General features: G+C 42.6%; 1 protein-coding gene across 1 annotated transcript in view; it reads right to left on the bottom strand.

Annotated features, from left to right (window-relative positions):
- The window catches only part of EFHC2 (EF-hand domain containing 2), a 198,046-nt gene that overhangs the window by 183,246 nt on the left and 973 nt on the right, over positions 1-13,827 (bottom strand). The gene's annotated exons all lie outside the window — the stretch shown is intronic.

Genomic DNA, 13,827 nt, shown 5'->3' on the forward strand with positions numbered 1-13,827 from the left:
AAAAATTCCTCCAACTAATAATTGAATTCAGCAGGGTCACAGGATGCAAATCAACACACAAAAGTCAATCACACTTCTATATACTAATGCTGGACATATGAAACAAATTTATTTTAAGTTTATTTCTTTATTTTGAGAGAGAGAGAGTGCACAGGAGGTACAGAGAGAGAATCCCAAGCAGGCTCCACACTGTCAGCACAGAGCCCGATGCCAGGCTTGAACTCATGAACTGTGAGATCATGACCTGAGTCCTAATCAAGAGTTGGTCAAATTAACCAACTGAACCACCCAGGCACCCCATGAAACTGAAATTTAAGACACGATGTCATTTACAATCTCTCCAGAGAAAAATGAAATATGAAGCACACACAGGATCTGTGGGTTGAAAAGTACAAAATGCTGGTGAAAAAAAAAATCAAAGACAACCTAAAGAAATGGAGAGACACAGCATGCTCATGGATTGGGAGACTCTACGTAGTAAAGATGCCGATTCTCCCCAAAATGATCTAGAAGTTTACTGCAATTCCTATCAAAATCCCAGCAAAGTTATTTGTAGACACAGACAAGTTTATTCTCAAATTCCTACGGAAGGTACAGGCTCCAGACACAGAAGATACTTATGAAAGAAAAGCGGAAGGAATCACTACACCTGATATTAAGGTTTACTATATTACCATAGTGATCAAAACGGTAGGATTGGCAGGAGGATGGACACATAGACCAACAGAACAGAATAGAGAACACTCCAAAATGCTCAAACGAGTTTTTACAAAGGTGCAAAGCACAATTCAATAGAGGAAGGATAACCTTTTCAACAAATGGTGGAGTAATTAGATAACCATGGACAAAATGAAATGGATCATGACCTAAACATCATACCGTATACAAAAATCAACTCGAAATGGATCACAGCCTTGAACAGAACATGTAAAACTATGAAAATTTTAGGAAAAAAACATAGGAGAAAATCTTCAGAATCCAGAGCTGGGCAGAGAGTTCTGAGACTTAACGTCAAAAGCATGATCCATAAAAAGAAAAATTGATAAATTGGACCTCATCAAAATTAGAAACTTTTTTGCTATGCAAAGAGACAGTTAACGGGATGAAAAGACAAGCTACAGACTGGGAGAAAATATGTGCAAACCACATCTTAGATGAAGGGCTAGTATCTAGAATATATAAAGAATTCTCAAAGCTCAACAGTGAAAACACAATCCAATTAGAAACAGGCAAAAGATATAAACAGACATTTCACCAAGGTGGATACACAGATGGCAAATAAGCACATGAAAAGATATTCAACTCATACATAAGCCATCAGAGAAATGCCAATTTAAGCCCACAGTCCGATATCCCTACACTGCCTATCAGCTAAAATAAAAAATAGTGACAACACTAAATGCTGACGAGGATGTAGACAAACTACATCACTCACATGCTGCTCTCGGGAATGTGAAATGGTACACACACTCTCAAAATTAGCTTGGTAAGTTCGCTTTTGTTTTTTTATAAAACTAAACATGTAATTACCATATGACCCAGCAATTGCACTCTTGGACACTTCTCTCAGAAAATGAGCACACGTGGGGGCGCCCGGGTGGCTCAGTCGGTTAAGCGTCCAACTTCGACTCAGGTCATGATCTCACGGTCTGTGAGTTCGAGCCCCGCGTCGGGCTCTGTGCTGACAGCTCAGAGCCTGGAACCTGCTTCAGATTCTGTGTCTCCCTCTCTCTCTGCCCCTCCCCCGCTTGCACTCTGTCTCTCGCATTGTCTCAGCAATAAACATTAAACAAAATTTTTTTTTAAAGAAAGAAATGGAGAACAGATTAGTGGTCGCCAAGAGTCAGAGATATCAGCATGGGGGGTGGGGGAAGGGAGTTGGCAGTTGATGGGAAGGATGTGGGTGGGGGTGGGTAGGGTTATCAAAGGGCAACAGGACAGATCCCTGTGATGATGGAACTGGTCTGTATCTTCCCTGTCAGGGTGACCACAGCAACCTACACATGTGGTGAAACGTATAGACTAAATGCACAGACGCAAATGAGTATAAGTAAAGCTGGGGAAATCTTTTACCTTCTAATGTTTATTTATGTAGTTTGAGAGGGGGGCGGAGTGGAGAGAAAGAATCCCAAGCAGGCTTTGCACTGTTAGCACAGAGCCCAACATGGTCCTTGAACTCGTGAACTGTCAGATCATGACCTGAGCCAAAATCAAGAGTCCAGACGCTTAACCCACTGAGCCACCCAGGCGCCCCGAAGCTGGGGAAATCTTAAGATCCGTGGGTTATCGGAACGTTACTATCTGGTTGTGCTATTATACTATAGTTTTTTGCAAAATGTTACCAATGGGCAACTGAGTAAAGGGTACACGGGATCCCTCTTAGAACTACACGTGAACTATTATTTCTTAGGACTACACGCGAATCTAGAATTTCCTCAGCAAAAATTTCAATTAACAATAAAACCAAGGAGAGGGTCCACTTCCCTTGGTGACTAGGAAACATCCCACACAGGTGCCTTTGTATAAAGCATGAAGTATGAACATGAACACAGCCGAGCAATAAAGGATTTAAGTCTCCCAAAAATGAGATGGAAATAGTCCCATAAATGATAAAACCACCATTTCCGCTTCAACTGCCAAACTCATGTGATGAACAACAGGTAGTCTAAATTAACTGTAAGCCATGTGAATCGACCTGTTCTCCCCAAAACTCTAGGAACGGTGACCATCCCCTCCTTGGGGATGAAGCACAGGGTTAGTTTGGCCTTCAGCTGGCCAAGCCGGTCACTTTGTCACAGTAGAGCATTTCCAGGTCGAATTCAGGTATCTGAGGGCCTGGTTAATGAGGGAGGGAGTGAAAACGCCCACCTCCCGCTTCCTTATGCTTCAGGGACGCCCTCCCCTCCAGAGCAGGCTCTGCCCTCTCTACGGCCATAGTCACAGGATAAACTTCTCAGGAAGTGGCCCAAAAAATCCCTTTACATTTGCACTCGTGAGGATCTAGAATCCTGTCGTTGGGTGACTGGCCTCTTAAGGGGCCCTGCCTAAATGAATGCTCAGGGGAAAATGTGCGGCTTCCAGAAAAAGCCAAACTGGACGCCCACGAGGAAGAGAGAAGTGTCCCTCTGCATGGCACAACGGGCCATAGGAGAGGCTTTGAGTCACAACTTGTACCTGACATTTTCATGCTCTCCCGGCCGCTTTGTGGAAGCCCATTTAAGCCACAAAAGCCAAGGACTTTCTTCCCCGCTTATATTTACTGTTGCTAAAATAAGAAATGCTCTGGTCCACAGCGGAACACACAAGCAAGAAGCTAATTCCGGAGAGGATTCTCCCAAACTGCGACGATGCCTTCGGGCTTTTAGGCATGGCTGCTACAGGTGGACAGAGGCAATCGACACGCAACTTCTAAGGGTAAGGAAAGGCGACCCGAAGAGCAATCGAGCACAGTCTCTTCGGTCAGCTGAGGAATGTCACGATCACACATAAAGAACGCAAAACACAACACAGGCAACAAGCCAGTGAATGGGTGGTGTGGACACCATAGGTGCGTTGAGGGATGTGCAGATGGAGAGAGGGTTCCTACTGAAATGGTCAGGGAAGGCTTTAATAAGAAGCGGGGAGTAGAGCCAACCCGCGGGGGAAGGCTACGATCTGGATGGGAAGAGGAAAGGGAGTGACAGGATGGAGGCAAGTAAACCCATAATTGAGTGGTTCAGGGGGCACCTGGGTGGCTCAGTCAGTCAAGCGGCCGACTTCGGCTCAGGTCATGATCTCACGGTCCACGAGTTCGAGCCCCGCGTCGGGCTCTGTGCTGATGGCTCGGAGCCTGGAGCCTGCTTTGGATTCTGTGTCTCCCTCTCCCTCTGCCCATCCCCCACTCAAAAATTAATAAACATTAAAAAAATAATGGAGTGGTTTAATAATTAAGTCCAAAATATAGCCAAAGGACAGACCGTGAGTATGCTGGTTTCACTGGAGTATTAGGCTTGCTTTCCACTATGGAGAGGAAGACTGGTAAGAAAAAAAACAGTATTGTTTGAATTTTTTACCATAATGGTATACTCGTGTGTTACCTGTGTATGAAAACACACAAACAAAGGGGCCCCTGGGAGGCTCAGTCGCTTAAGCGTCCGACTCTTGATTTCAATTCAGGTCATGATCTCATGGTTCTTGAGCTCGAGTCCCACGTAGGGCTCCGCACTGACAGCACAGAGCCTGCTTGGAATTCTCTCTCTCACCCTCTCTCTCTCTGTGCCTTCCCAACTACCTCTCTCTCAGAATAAATAAACTTAAAAAAAAAAAACCACAAAAATATTTTAAAGAAAGGGATGCTAAGGCCGAGGAGGCATCTAGACTCACAGGTATCGAGTCTGTGGCTGGTGTGGCAAAGTTTGTGAGCTCCCCAAAGCCATTATTTACTGCTTTTTGTCTTTCCCAGGTCCAAAAATAGATGGTGAAAAATCAAGTTCCCAATACCCCTTTGGCAAAGGAGAGCCGTGTGACTCAATTTTAGCCAAGAAGATGTAAGGGGGACATCTACTGGGGGTGGGGGGTGAGCAACACTTTGTTTTCTGATATAAGAGTGTTTTTGCCTCCCTCTCCTTCCTACTGGTCTTGAACACGGTCATGAGAAGTTGTGATGGCTGGAGCTGAAGCAACCACCTGGCAACCATGAGGCCACAGAGCCGGGAAAGCAAAGCCAACCTTCTAATGATGACAGAACGGAGAGATAAAAAGAGTCTGAGCCCTTCATGACATTCATCAGCCACTGCCCAAACCTAAAACCGCCACACCCCTAGAGTTCTTCCAATGAGAAAAATCGATTTGGCTTAAGCCACTGTGAGTCAGGTATTCTGTCAAGGAGAGAGCCCAAAGGATCTCTCCCAAGTGACGCAGCTATAAAGTCCAGAACAGAATACAAAAGCGACCAAAGTTACGTGTTTGATTCCCAAAGAGGCAGAGTGACTCTGATTCCCGAGCCCCAAATGAACAGTTAGGAATAGCGCTGGATATCTACCGTCGGTCTGTCCAGCGATTCCTTGCCACCGATTCCTTTCTTTGGCTATTTATTTTCTAACCATTTTATTGAATTATAGTTTATATACCATAAAGCTCACCCATTTAAAATACACAACTCAATGGAGTTTAACTACAATTACAAAGTTGTGCAAAGTTAGAAACACTTTCATCATCCCCAAAAGAAACCTCATTCCCATAAGCCCTCACTCCCATTTTATCCCCTCGCCACCCCCCCCCCCCGCCCGCCCACTGGCCTAGGCAACTACTTATCTACTTTCTGCCTCTACAGATTTGCATATTTTGCACCTGTCACATAAATGGGATCATACAACACGCAGTCCTTTGCATACGGTGTGCAGTATGTTTGTGAGGTTCATTCATGTCGTAGCATGTGTCAGTAGATTGTTTAAATATTTATTTTGAGAGAGCGCGAGAGAGGGAGGGGCAGATGGAGAGGGGGAAAAAGAGAATCCCAAGCAGGCTCCACGCTGTCAGCACAGAGCCTAACATGAGGCTTGATCTCATGAACCGGGAGATCATGAACCTGAGCCAAAATGAAGAGTCAGATGCTTAACTTACTGAGCCCCCCAGGTGCCCCATGTATTGTTAGTTTTGTAGCCAAATATTCCATTGGATGGATAGGCCACATTTTATTTATCCGTTCATCAGCTGACGGACATCTGGCTTATTTCTACATTTTGACTATTATGAATAATGTTGTTATAAACGTTCACGTTCCCTTTTTTTCTTTTTTTGTAGATACAGGTTTTCTTTTCTCTTGGGTATACACCTGGGCGTGCTACATCATATAGTAACTCCAGGTCTACTTTTTATGTTTTATTTATATTTCAGAGAGAGAGAGAGAGAGAGAAAACGCATGACAGAGCATGAGCAGGGGAGGGGCAGAGAGAGACGGAGACAGAATCCGAAGCAGGCTCCAGGCTCTGAGCTGTCAGTAGAACCCGACACAGGGCTCAAACCCATGAGCAGCGAGATCATGACCTAACCCGAAGTCGGATGCTTAACTGATAGAGCCACCCAGGCACCCCAGTAACTATCCGTTTCAACTTTTGTCAAACTGCAGACTTTTCCGTGACAGCAACACGATTTTATATTCCTACCAGCAACGCGCGAGGATTCCAGTATCTCCACATCTCTGCCACCACTTGTTACTGTCTCTTTTTGTTATACCCGTCCTAGGCGGTATAGAGTAATAATAGCTCACCGGGGCTCTGATTTGCATTTTCCTAATGACTACTGATATTGAGCATCTTTCCATGGGTTCACTGGCTATTTGGAAAGGTTTTCTGAAGCAATGTCTATTCAGATCCTGTGCTCATTTTTAGATATACGGGATATAAGTCCCTCATCACACATATACTTTGCAGGTATTTTCTCCCATATTGTAGGCAGCCTTTTTACTTTTTCAGTCGTTTCTTTTGAAGCACAACTTTGGCTATTTATTGCAGCAATACTCATGATAGCAAAAGACTGGGGAAAAAAATGCAACTACACATCAAAAGGGGATGTGTTGAGTAAACTCTGGTATGTGCACACAACAGAGGACTATGCAGCTGTGAATGGAGTATACACCATTATAATTTGCTGTTTCAAAACAAAAAAAATAAAAAATGGAAGTTTTGGGTTAAGTCACTTATAGAGAGAAGGGGGAGATAGCACGATTAAAGGAACAGGGATAAAAGCTGTACTTGTCTAAATGCACCTCACTTCGTAAATTTGACTTTGAAACCCTATAAATGTTTTAGTTTTACACCATAATAAAACAAAGTTCTTAAAGTTAAAAAGCAACAGCAAAACAGAACAAACAAACCTAACTGGGTACTGAGCTGGTGACCTAACCATAATTATCAGGAATCATTTCAGTGAAATTAAAACCCACTGGGGCACCTGGGTGGCTCAGTCGGTTAAGCATCAGACTTCAGCTCAGGTCATGATCTTGTGGTTCGTGAGTTCGAGCCCCACATCGGGCTCTGTGTGGACAACTCAGAGCCTGGAGCCTGCTTTGGATTCTGTGTCTCCCTCTCTCTCTGTCCCTTCCCCGCTCACACTCTGTGTCTCTCTCAGTCTCAAAAATAAACAAACATTAAAAAAAAAATTTTTTTTAAACAATAATTTGGGGCACCTGGGTGGCTCAGTCGGTTAGTTAAGCATCTGACTTAGGCTCAGGTCATAATCTCAAGGTTAACGGGTTTGAGCCCCACGTGGGGCTCTATACTGATGGCTCAGAGCCTGGAGCCTGCTTCAGATTTTGTGTCTCCTTCTCTCTCTGCTCCTCCCCTACTCGCACTCTCTCAAAAATAAATGTTAAAAATAATAATAACTTGACCAATCATTCCTAATGCGATATATAAAACAAAAGAACTACAAAGATATCTGAAACCATTTCAAAACTCAAATTGTTAATAATGTTATTATTGATCGGAAACTATTATATGGATGTATATCCTTATGGTAGGATAAAGTAAGAAAATAATTATGCTAACATCCTTATGAATCAAGATTCTCAATATAAGTAAAAGATAAATACAGAATCAAAGAAGTTAAATAAAAACCTTATAATCCTTCATTTGCATTGGAAATATCAGTTTGGATTCATGTTGTATTTTATCTTTAAAAATGTATGCATATTTTCTAGCCTTGTTTTAAGAGAATGAAAATTCGAGCCACAGACTGGGAGACAATATTTGCTAAGCACATATCCAACAATGGACTTGTATCCAGAATGTTTAAAGAACTCTCAAAACTCAGGACACCTAGGTGGCTCAGTCGGCTGAGCATCGAACTCTTGATTTCAGCTCAGGTCATGACCTCCAGGTTGGAAGGTTTGAGCCCCACTTGGGCTTTGCATTGACAGCACAGAGCCTGCTTGGGATCCTGTCTCTCTCTCTGCCCCTACTCAAGCTCTCCCTCTCTCTCTCAAAATAAACTTTAAATAAATAAGTCTTAGGCTAGGTTTTTATTCCTATCGCTTTGCCATATGGTTTCAGTAACTTATTTAACACTGTCAATGTGTTTTCATGGTGTAAACAGCATTAATTAAAATGAATTTACAACCTTCATTTAAAGTAACTCAACTGAGCCTACTTTTTAAAAAAGTAAACCCCATCTCAGATTAAAACCGTTACTGAACAGAAATGTATTATGCTGCCTTATGAAATTTTTTAATGTCTAAAAAGGAAAGAAACGTAAGTAAGCTAAGCTTGATCGCGTATTTGCTTTTCAAGAAAAACTGGTCATTTTTAGTTTTAAATAGGAAGGAAAACGACTTTTGCTCATCCCATGTACCACATATCATACCTTACTAAGGCCCTCTACAGTAGAAACTATAAGAGGATTTTTAGGTCTACTTGGATAAGGGAAACAGGGGAAAGAATCAAGTAGGAAATTTTACAGTAAAGAAAAAGCCCCTAAAGTTTCCTCTACGATGCTCCCCACCTTCCATTACAGTTCGCATCCTTTGCGGGAAAGGGAAAACCACACAGAGCAGGTAAGTGGACTGAAATCAACAAATCCACAGAAACTGATTAGCCTTTATGGAGAAGAGACCATTATTACTGGATCATTTCATCAACAATTCATGGATCATGCTATCATACCATGGGCTGTACAAATCACTTGTACACAGGAGTCCCCCCAGAGCTGAAAAGGTAAAAAGATTCAAATCTGGGATGATCACAATGTCTTTGAACTAGATAAAGGTGATAGTCGCAAAACATTTGGTGAAGGCATCAAATGCCACTGAATGGTAGGTACACTTTAAAATGTTAGTGGTTAGGGGTGCCTGGGTGGCTCAGTCGGTTAAGCTTCCGACTTCGGCTCAGGCCATGATCTCACGGTCCGTGAGTTCGAGCCCCGCGTCGGGCTCTGTGCTGACAACTCAGAGCCTGGAGCCTGCTTCCGATTCTGTGTCTCCCTCTCTCTCTGACCCTCCCCCGTTCATGCTCTGTCTCTGTCTCAAAAATAAATAAACATTAAAAAAAATAAATAAAAAAAATAAAATGTTAGTGGTTAATTTTATATGAATTTTACAGCAATTAAAAAAAAATCTAACTAGGATCTGTTGAGGCTTCCTAAAGGGTAAGAGACTAGATCTGGCCTGGAAGGAAACTGAACATCTGAATTTAAAATAGAGACAAGAGGGGCGCCTGGGTGGTTCAGTCAGTTAAGTGTCCAGTTTCAGCTCAGGTCATGATCTCATGGTTCAGGAGTTCAAGCCCCACGTCAGGCTCTGTGCTGACGACTCGGAGCTTGGAGCCTGCTTCGGATTCTGTCTCCCTCTCTTTCTGTCCCTCCCCCACTCACACTCTGTCTCAAAAATAAACAAACATTAAAATAAAAAAAAATTAAAAAATAAAAAAAACAAAAAACAGAGACAAGAGAGGCACCTGAGTGGTTCAGCTGGTTGAGTGCCCGGCTTCAGCTCAGGTCATGATCCCACCGTTAGTTTAAGCCCCACATCAGGCTCCCTGCTGTCAGCACAGAGCCCACTTTGGATCTTCTGTCCCCCCTCACTACCCCTCCCCCTGCTTGTGCTCTCTCAAAAATAAACATTTGAAAAATTAAAATAAAATAGAGGCAAGAACTGTGGAGACCGCTCTAATGAGAGAGTATTTCCCACTCTTTAACCACAATAACAAACAGGTTTTAGTGCAACCCAGTTCACACGCACATGTGTTACAGAAGCAAACGTTCATGAAACAATACTGAACTGTTCCCATGCATCATGCACTACTCATGATTTTTTATTCTTTTCTAGTCCATTTTGTTTGTTTGTTTGTTTGTTTGTTTGTTTGTTTAAATGCTGGTCACGACTCATTAAATTGGTCTTATAACGTGACTGGCAAACTCCAATGGGCTTGGCGTCAGGTTGAGGGGTTTGCACCTGATGTAGTTTATTTTAAGGCGATCGAATTGACCACGAAGACTATAACCAGGAAATCTGTAAGCAGAACTTTGGATCGGGAAAACCCTCCCCCTTGTGAATAAAGTGATTGTTTTACTATTATCTTTGTCATTGAGCTAAATTTAAATGGATTTATCTAACATCACATGATGAAGTCAATATGTATACTAGGTATTACGCCTAGTGTGCCCTTCAGCTGTTTTTTTACGTGGCTAGTAACTTTCCCCAAGGTGATTTCCTTATAGATTAGTAAATAGGCGTATATTAGTCTAGGTAAAAATAAATTTCAAGATATTGCCCACACCCTTTTGTAAGAGAGGCAGGGAGATTCTGAATTTGTTTCATTCTACTGCTGTGAATTCCAATAATTTTGTTTTTCTTCTTAAGGAAACAGTTGCTTCACCATCAATTAGAAATGGACTATTTACAACAAACCCTCCCAAGATGGTAGCAAGATAGCTTCATACAAAAAACACAAAGTGGGGGCGCCTGGGTGGCTCAGTCGGTTGAGCGTCCAACTTCGGCTGGGGTCATGATCTCGCAGTCTGTGAGTTCGAGCCCCGCGTCGGGCTCTGTGCTGACAGCTCAGAGCCCGGAGCCTGTTTCAGATTCTGTGTCTCCCTCTCTCTCTGACCCTCCCCCGTTCATGCTCTCTCTCTGTCTCAAAAATAAATAAACGTTAAAAAAATTTAAAAAAAAACAAAAACACAAAGTGTACTCATTATTCATTAGGGGCATTCAGGATCAGCTATACAAACATCTGTCCAAAATTCCGTGGAAAAGATTTTCAGCTCTGGCTGGAAATGTCCTTTTTAAGACCCTCTTATTTTGAACACTATACCTGGAATTCTCTTAGCTCAAAATAAACCCAGCCTGTAAATTGTTGGAAAAATATACCGTGGGTCTGGAATTTAGCTGTGACCTTTCCCTAAGGTTTTCAATTAGTTCACATCCGAACAATTTCAATGTCATCAATGTGTACAAATGCGTATATTTTAGAAATACTTCTCGTATAGGATGCACATCACCTAGCTGTGGGCAGCAATCAATCAATTGCTCACGACTACCAGCAGCTAATTAAGGGGAGAAACAAGTTCCTTTTTTAATTTCTAAGCAGGAAAAGTTAGCTTGTGTTAGAATTTTAAACCCAAACAACCAGTAATTATGCTATCTCCAGGAGGCCAAGGTTTTTCTCTTGACAACTGAATTCAGCATGCAAGACTCTGTAATAGGCAAGAGGTGGGGACTGATTAAAAACAGGATGGGGGGGAGCGGATTTGGCTCTACTGACTTTTTGACCATTCTAGGCACCACACAATGTCTGATCTTTTAACTAAGTACAACTTTTTAAAATAACCACTTTTTGACAACACAATCCGTACCAAGGTTAGTGTAACAATTTTTTTTTTTTTAATGCAGCCATCTGATTTGGACACAGACAAGGACGCCCAATATACAAATAGTGATTTGTTAAATGACAGCCCGAGGTACCTAGTAAGTATATGGTCATTCCCTAAAACGCGCGCGCGCGTGCCCGCCCGCACGCACACGCTCCTACTGGTCTGAGGCATCAAGTAAATACTTTTTTTCAAATACACTCACGCATCTAGAAGCGGGCCCACGTGTATTTGGATCCCTATGGCAGAGAAGTAGAGAAACTGTGTTAAAAAGACAAGACAGCAGGCCCTAAATGGAGCTGATCATGCTAAGGCCCAGGTCACGAACTGAAACTTAACTTACAGTTTGGGATATCCCAGAAAGAGAATCTTAAACCAGCCAATCATGAATCTCCCGATCAGCACTAGTTAGGTAATCTGCCACCCCGTAAAAAGAAAATAACTTAATGGTAACCAATTCAATTTTTGCCTAGTATAACGTTCCCCTTCTGCCTATGAAACGTCTTGGTCCTCCCGGGACAGCTCTTCGGAGTTTTCTGTCTGCTCAACTGGATGCTGTCCATTCATGAATCGCTGAATAAAGCTAGTAAGATCTTACAACTTAACTCAATTCAATTGTATCCTTTAACAAATGGTTCTGGGTCAACTGAATATCCATATGGGAAAAAATACAACCGGACCCCCTACTTCTTTTCTCTCTCTCTCTCTCTCTCTCTCTCTCACACACACACACACACACACACACACACACACATTTTTACTAGTTAGATTAGAAATCTAAATGTCAAAGGTAAGGGGCACCTGGGTGGCTCAGTCGATTAAGTGTCCAACTCTCAGTTTCAGCTCAGGTCACGATCTCCCGGTTTTGAGCGTTCGAGCCCCGTGTCCGGCTCTGCACCGACAGTGCGGAGCCTCCTTGGGATTCTCTCTGTCCCCGACCCTCCTCTGCTCGCGCTGTTTGTGTCTCTCTCAAAAATGAATGGACAAACACAAAACTAAATAAATAAATGTGAAAGGTAAAAACAAAATTTCCAATAGATAACACAGAAAAATACCATGAACTTGACATAAGGAGCAGTTTCTTCAAGAGGAAACAAAAACCACTAATCTAAAGGAAAAATTACTCATCAAACACACCACTAAGTGAAAACGCCAACCACAGACAAGAAGAGGTTTGCAACACAGATGTCTGACAGAAAGAGTCCTACCCAAAACCTATAGAAGTAAAAAAAAAAAGGGGGGGGGAGGGGAGAGGCAACCTAGTAGAAAATTAGACAAGACATACACAGACACTACACAAAAGAGAAATGACCAATAAATGTGTAAATGCATGCTCAAGTTCCTTAGGAATCAGGTTGGGTGCAGACTGATACTACAGTTTCGCTACACTCGCCGATCAAAATAAGTAAAATGTGAAAGACCAGCAATATCGAGTGTTAGAATGTGGAGAGACAGGAACATAAAACGCTAGTGGATATTTAAAACGGCAGACGCACTTTGATAGTGTGTACTAAAGCTGAACGGAGAGAAACCATATGATCTAGCGATTGTACCAACAGACGTGAACAACCGCTTCTTAATAACCCCAAACATACCAAATCTCTTCTCAAGACTAAAGGGAGTATATAAATGTCATACTCACACAATGGAATACTAAAGAGCAATGAAAATGTGCAAATTACCTCCACAGACAGCCGCATAAACAAATCTCACAAACAATACTGAGCTTCAAAAAACTCAAGTCACAAAAGGACCCCAGACATTTATGAAAAGCAAACAAAACTTAACTATAGTCACGGGCAGCCAGGATGGTTAACTCTGGACAGTAGGAAAGGGGTAATGACCAGAAAGGGTGATACGTAGGGTTGCCACGTAAAACAGAAGATGTTCAGGGGCGCCTGGGTGGCTCAGTCGGTTAAGCATCCCACTCTCCATTTCGGCTCAGGTTATGATCTCGTGGTTCAGGAGTTCGAGCCCCGCATCGGGCTCTGCGCTGACAGTGTAGAGCCTGCTTGGGATTCTCTTGCGCTCTCCCTGCTCCCCTCCTGCTCATGCATGCACCTGCTCGTGTGTGTGCGCGCGCGCACACGCTCGCGCTCTCTCTCTCTCTCTCTCTCTCTCTCTAATAAACTTAAAAATACACATATATAAGATGTTCAGTTAAATTTGAATTTGAGACAAACAAAAATAATCTTTTAGTATAAGCAGGTCCCATGCAGTATTGAGGACATATATTTGAATTTGCTAAATCGAGCAACGCCCAGTGAGGGAGAGGCTTTTGGAATACTAGTAATATTTTGTTTCTTGAGGTTCGTTTTGTGATCATCCCATTACTTACAATATTTATCACAATTACTCTGACACAGCCTGCTTCTTTACTTCTGGAATTTTTTTTTTTTTTCATGCCCTGCCTCTCTGGGGTCTGTCTTACCTGTGTGGCTAGCTTCCTCTCAGCAAAGGGCGATGCTAGCAGCCCCTACCCCC

The sequence above is a fragment of the Panthera tigris genome, chromosome X (assembly GCF_018350195.1).
Source record: "Panthera tigris isolate Pti1 chromosome X, P.tigris_Pti1_mat1.1, whole genome shotgun sequence".
In the NCBI taxonomy this organism is placed as follows: Eukaryota; Metazoa; Chordata; class Mammalia; order Carnivora; family Felidae; genus Panthera; species Panthera tigris.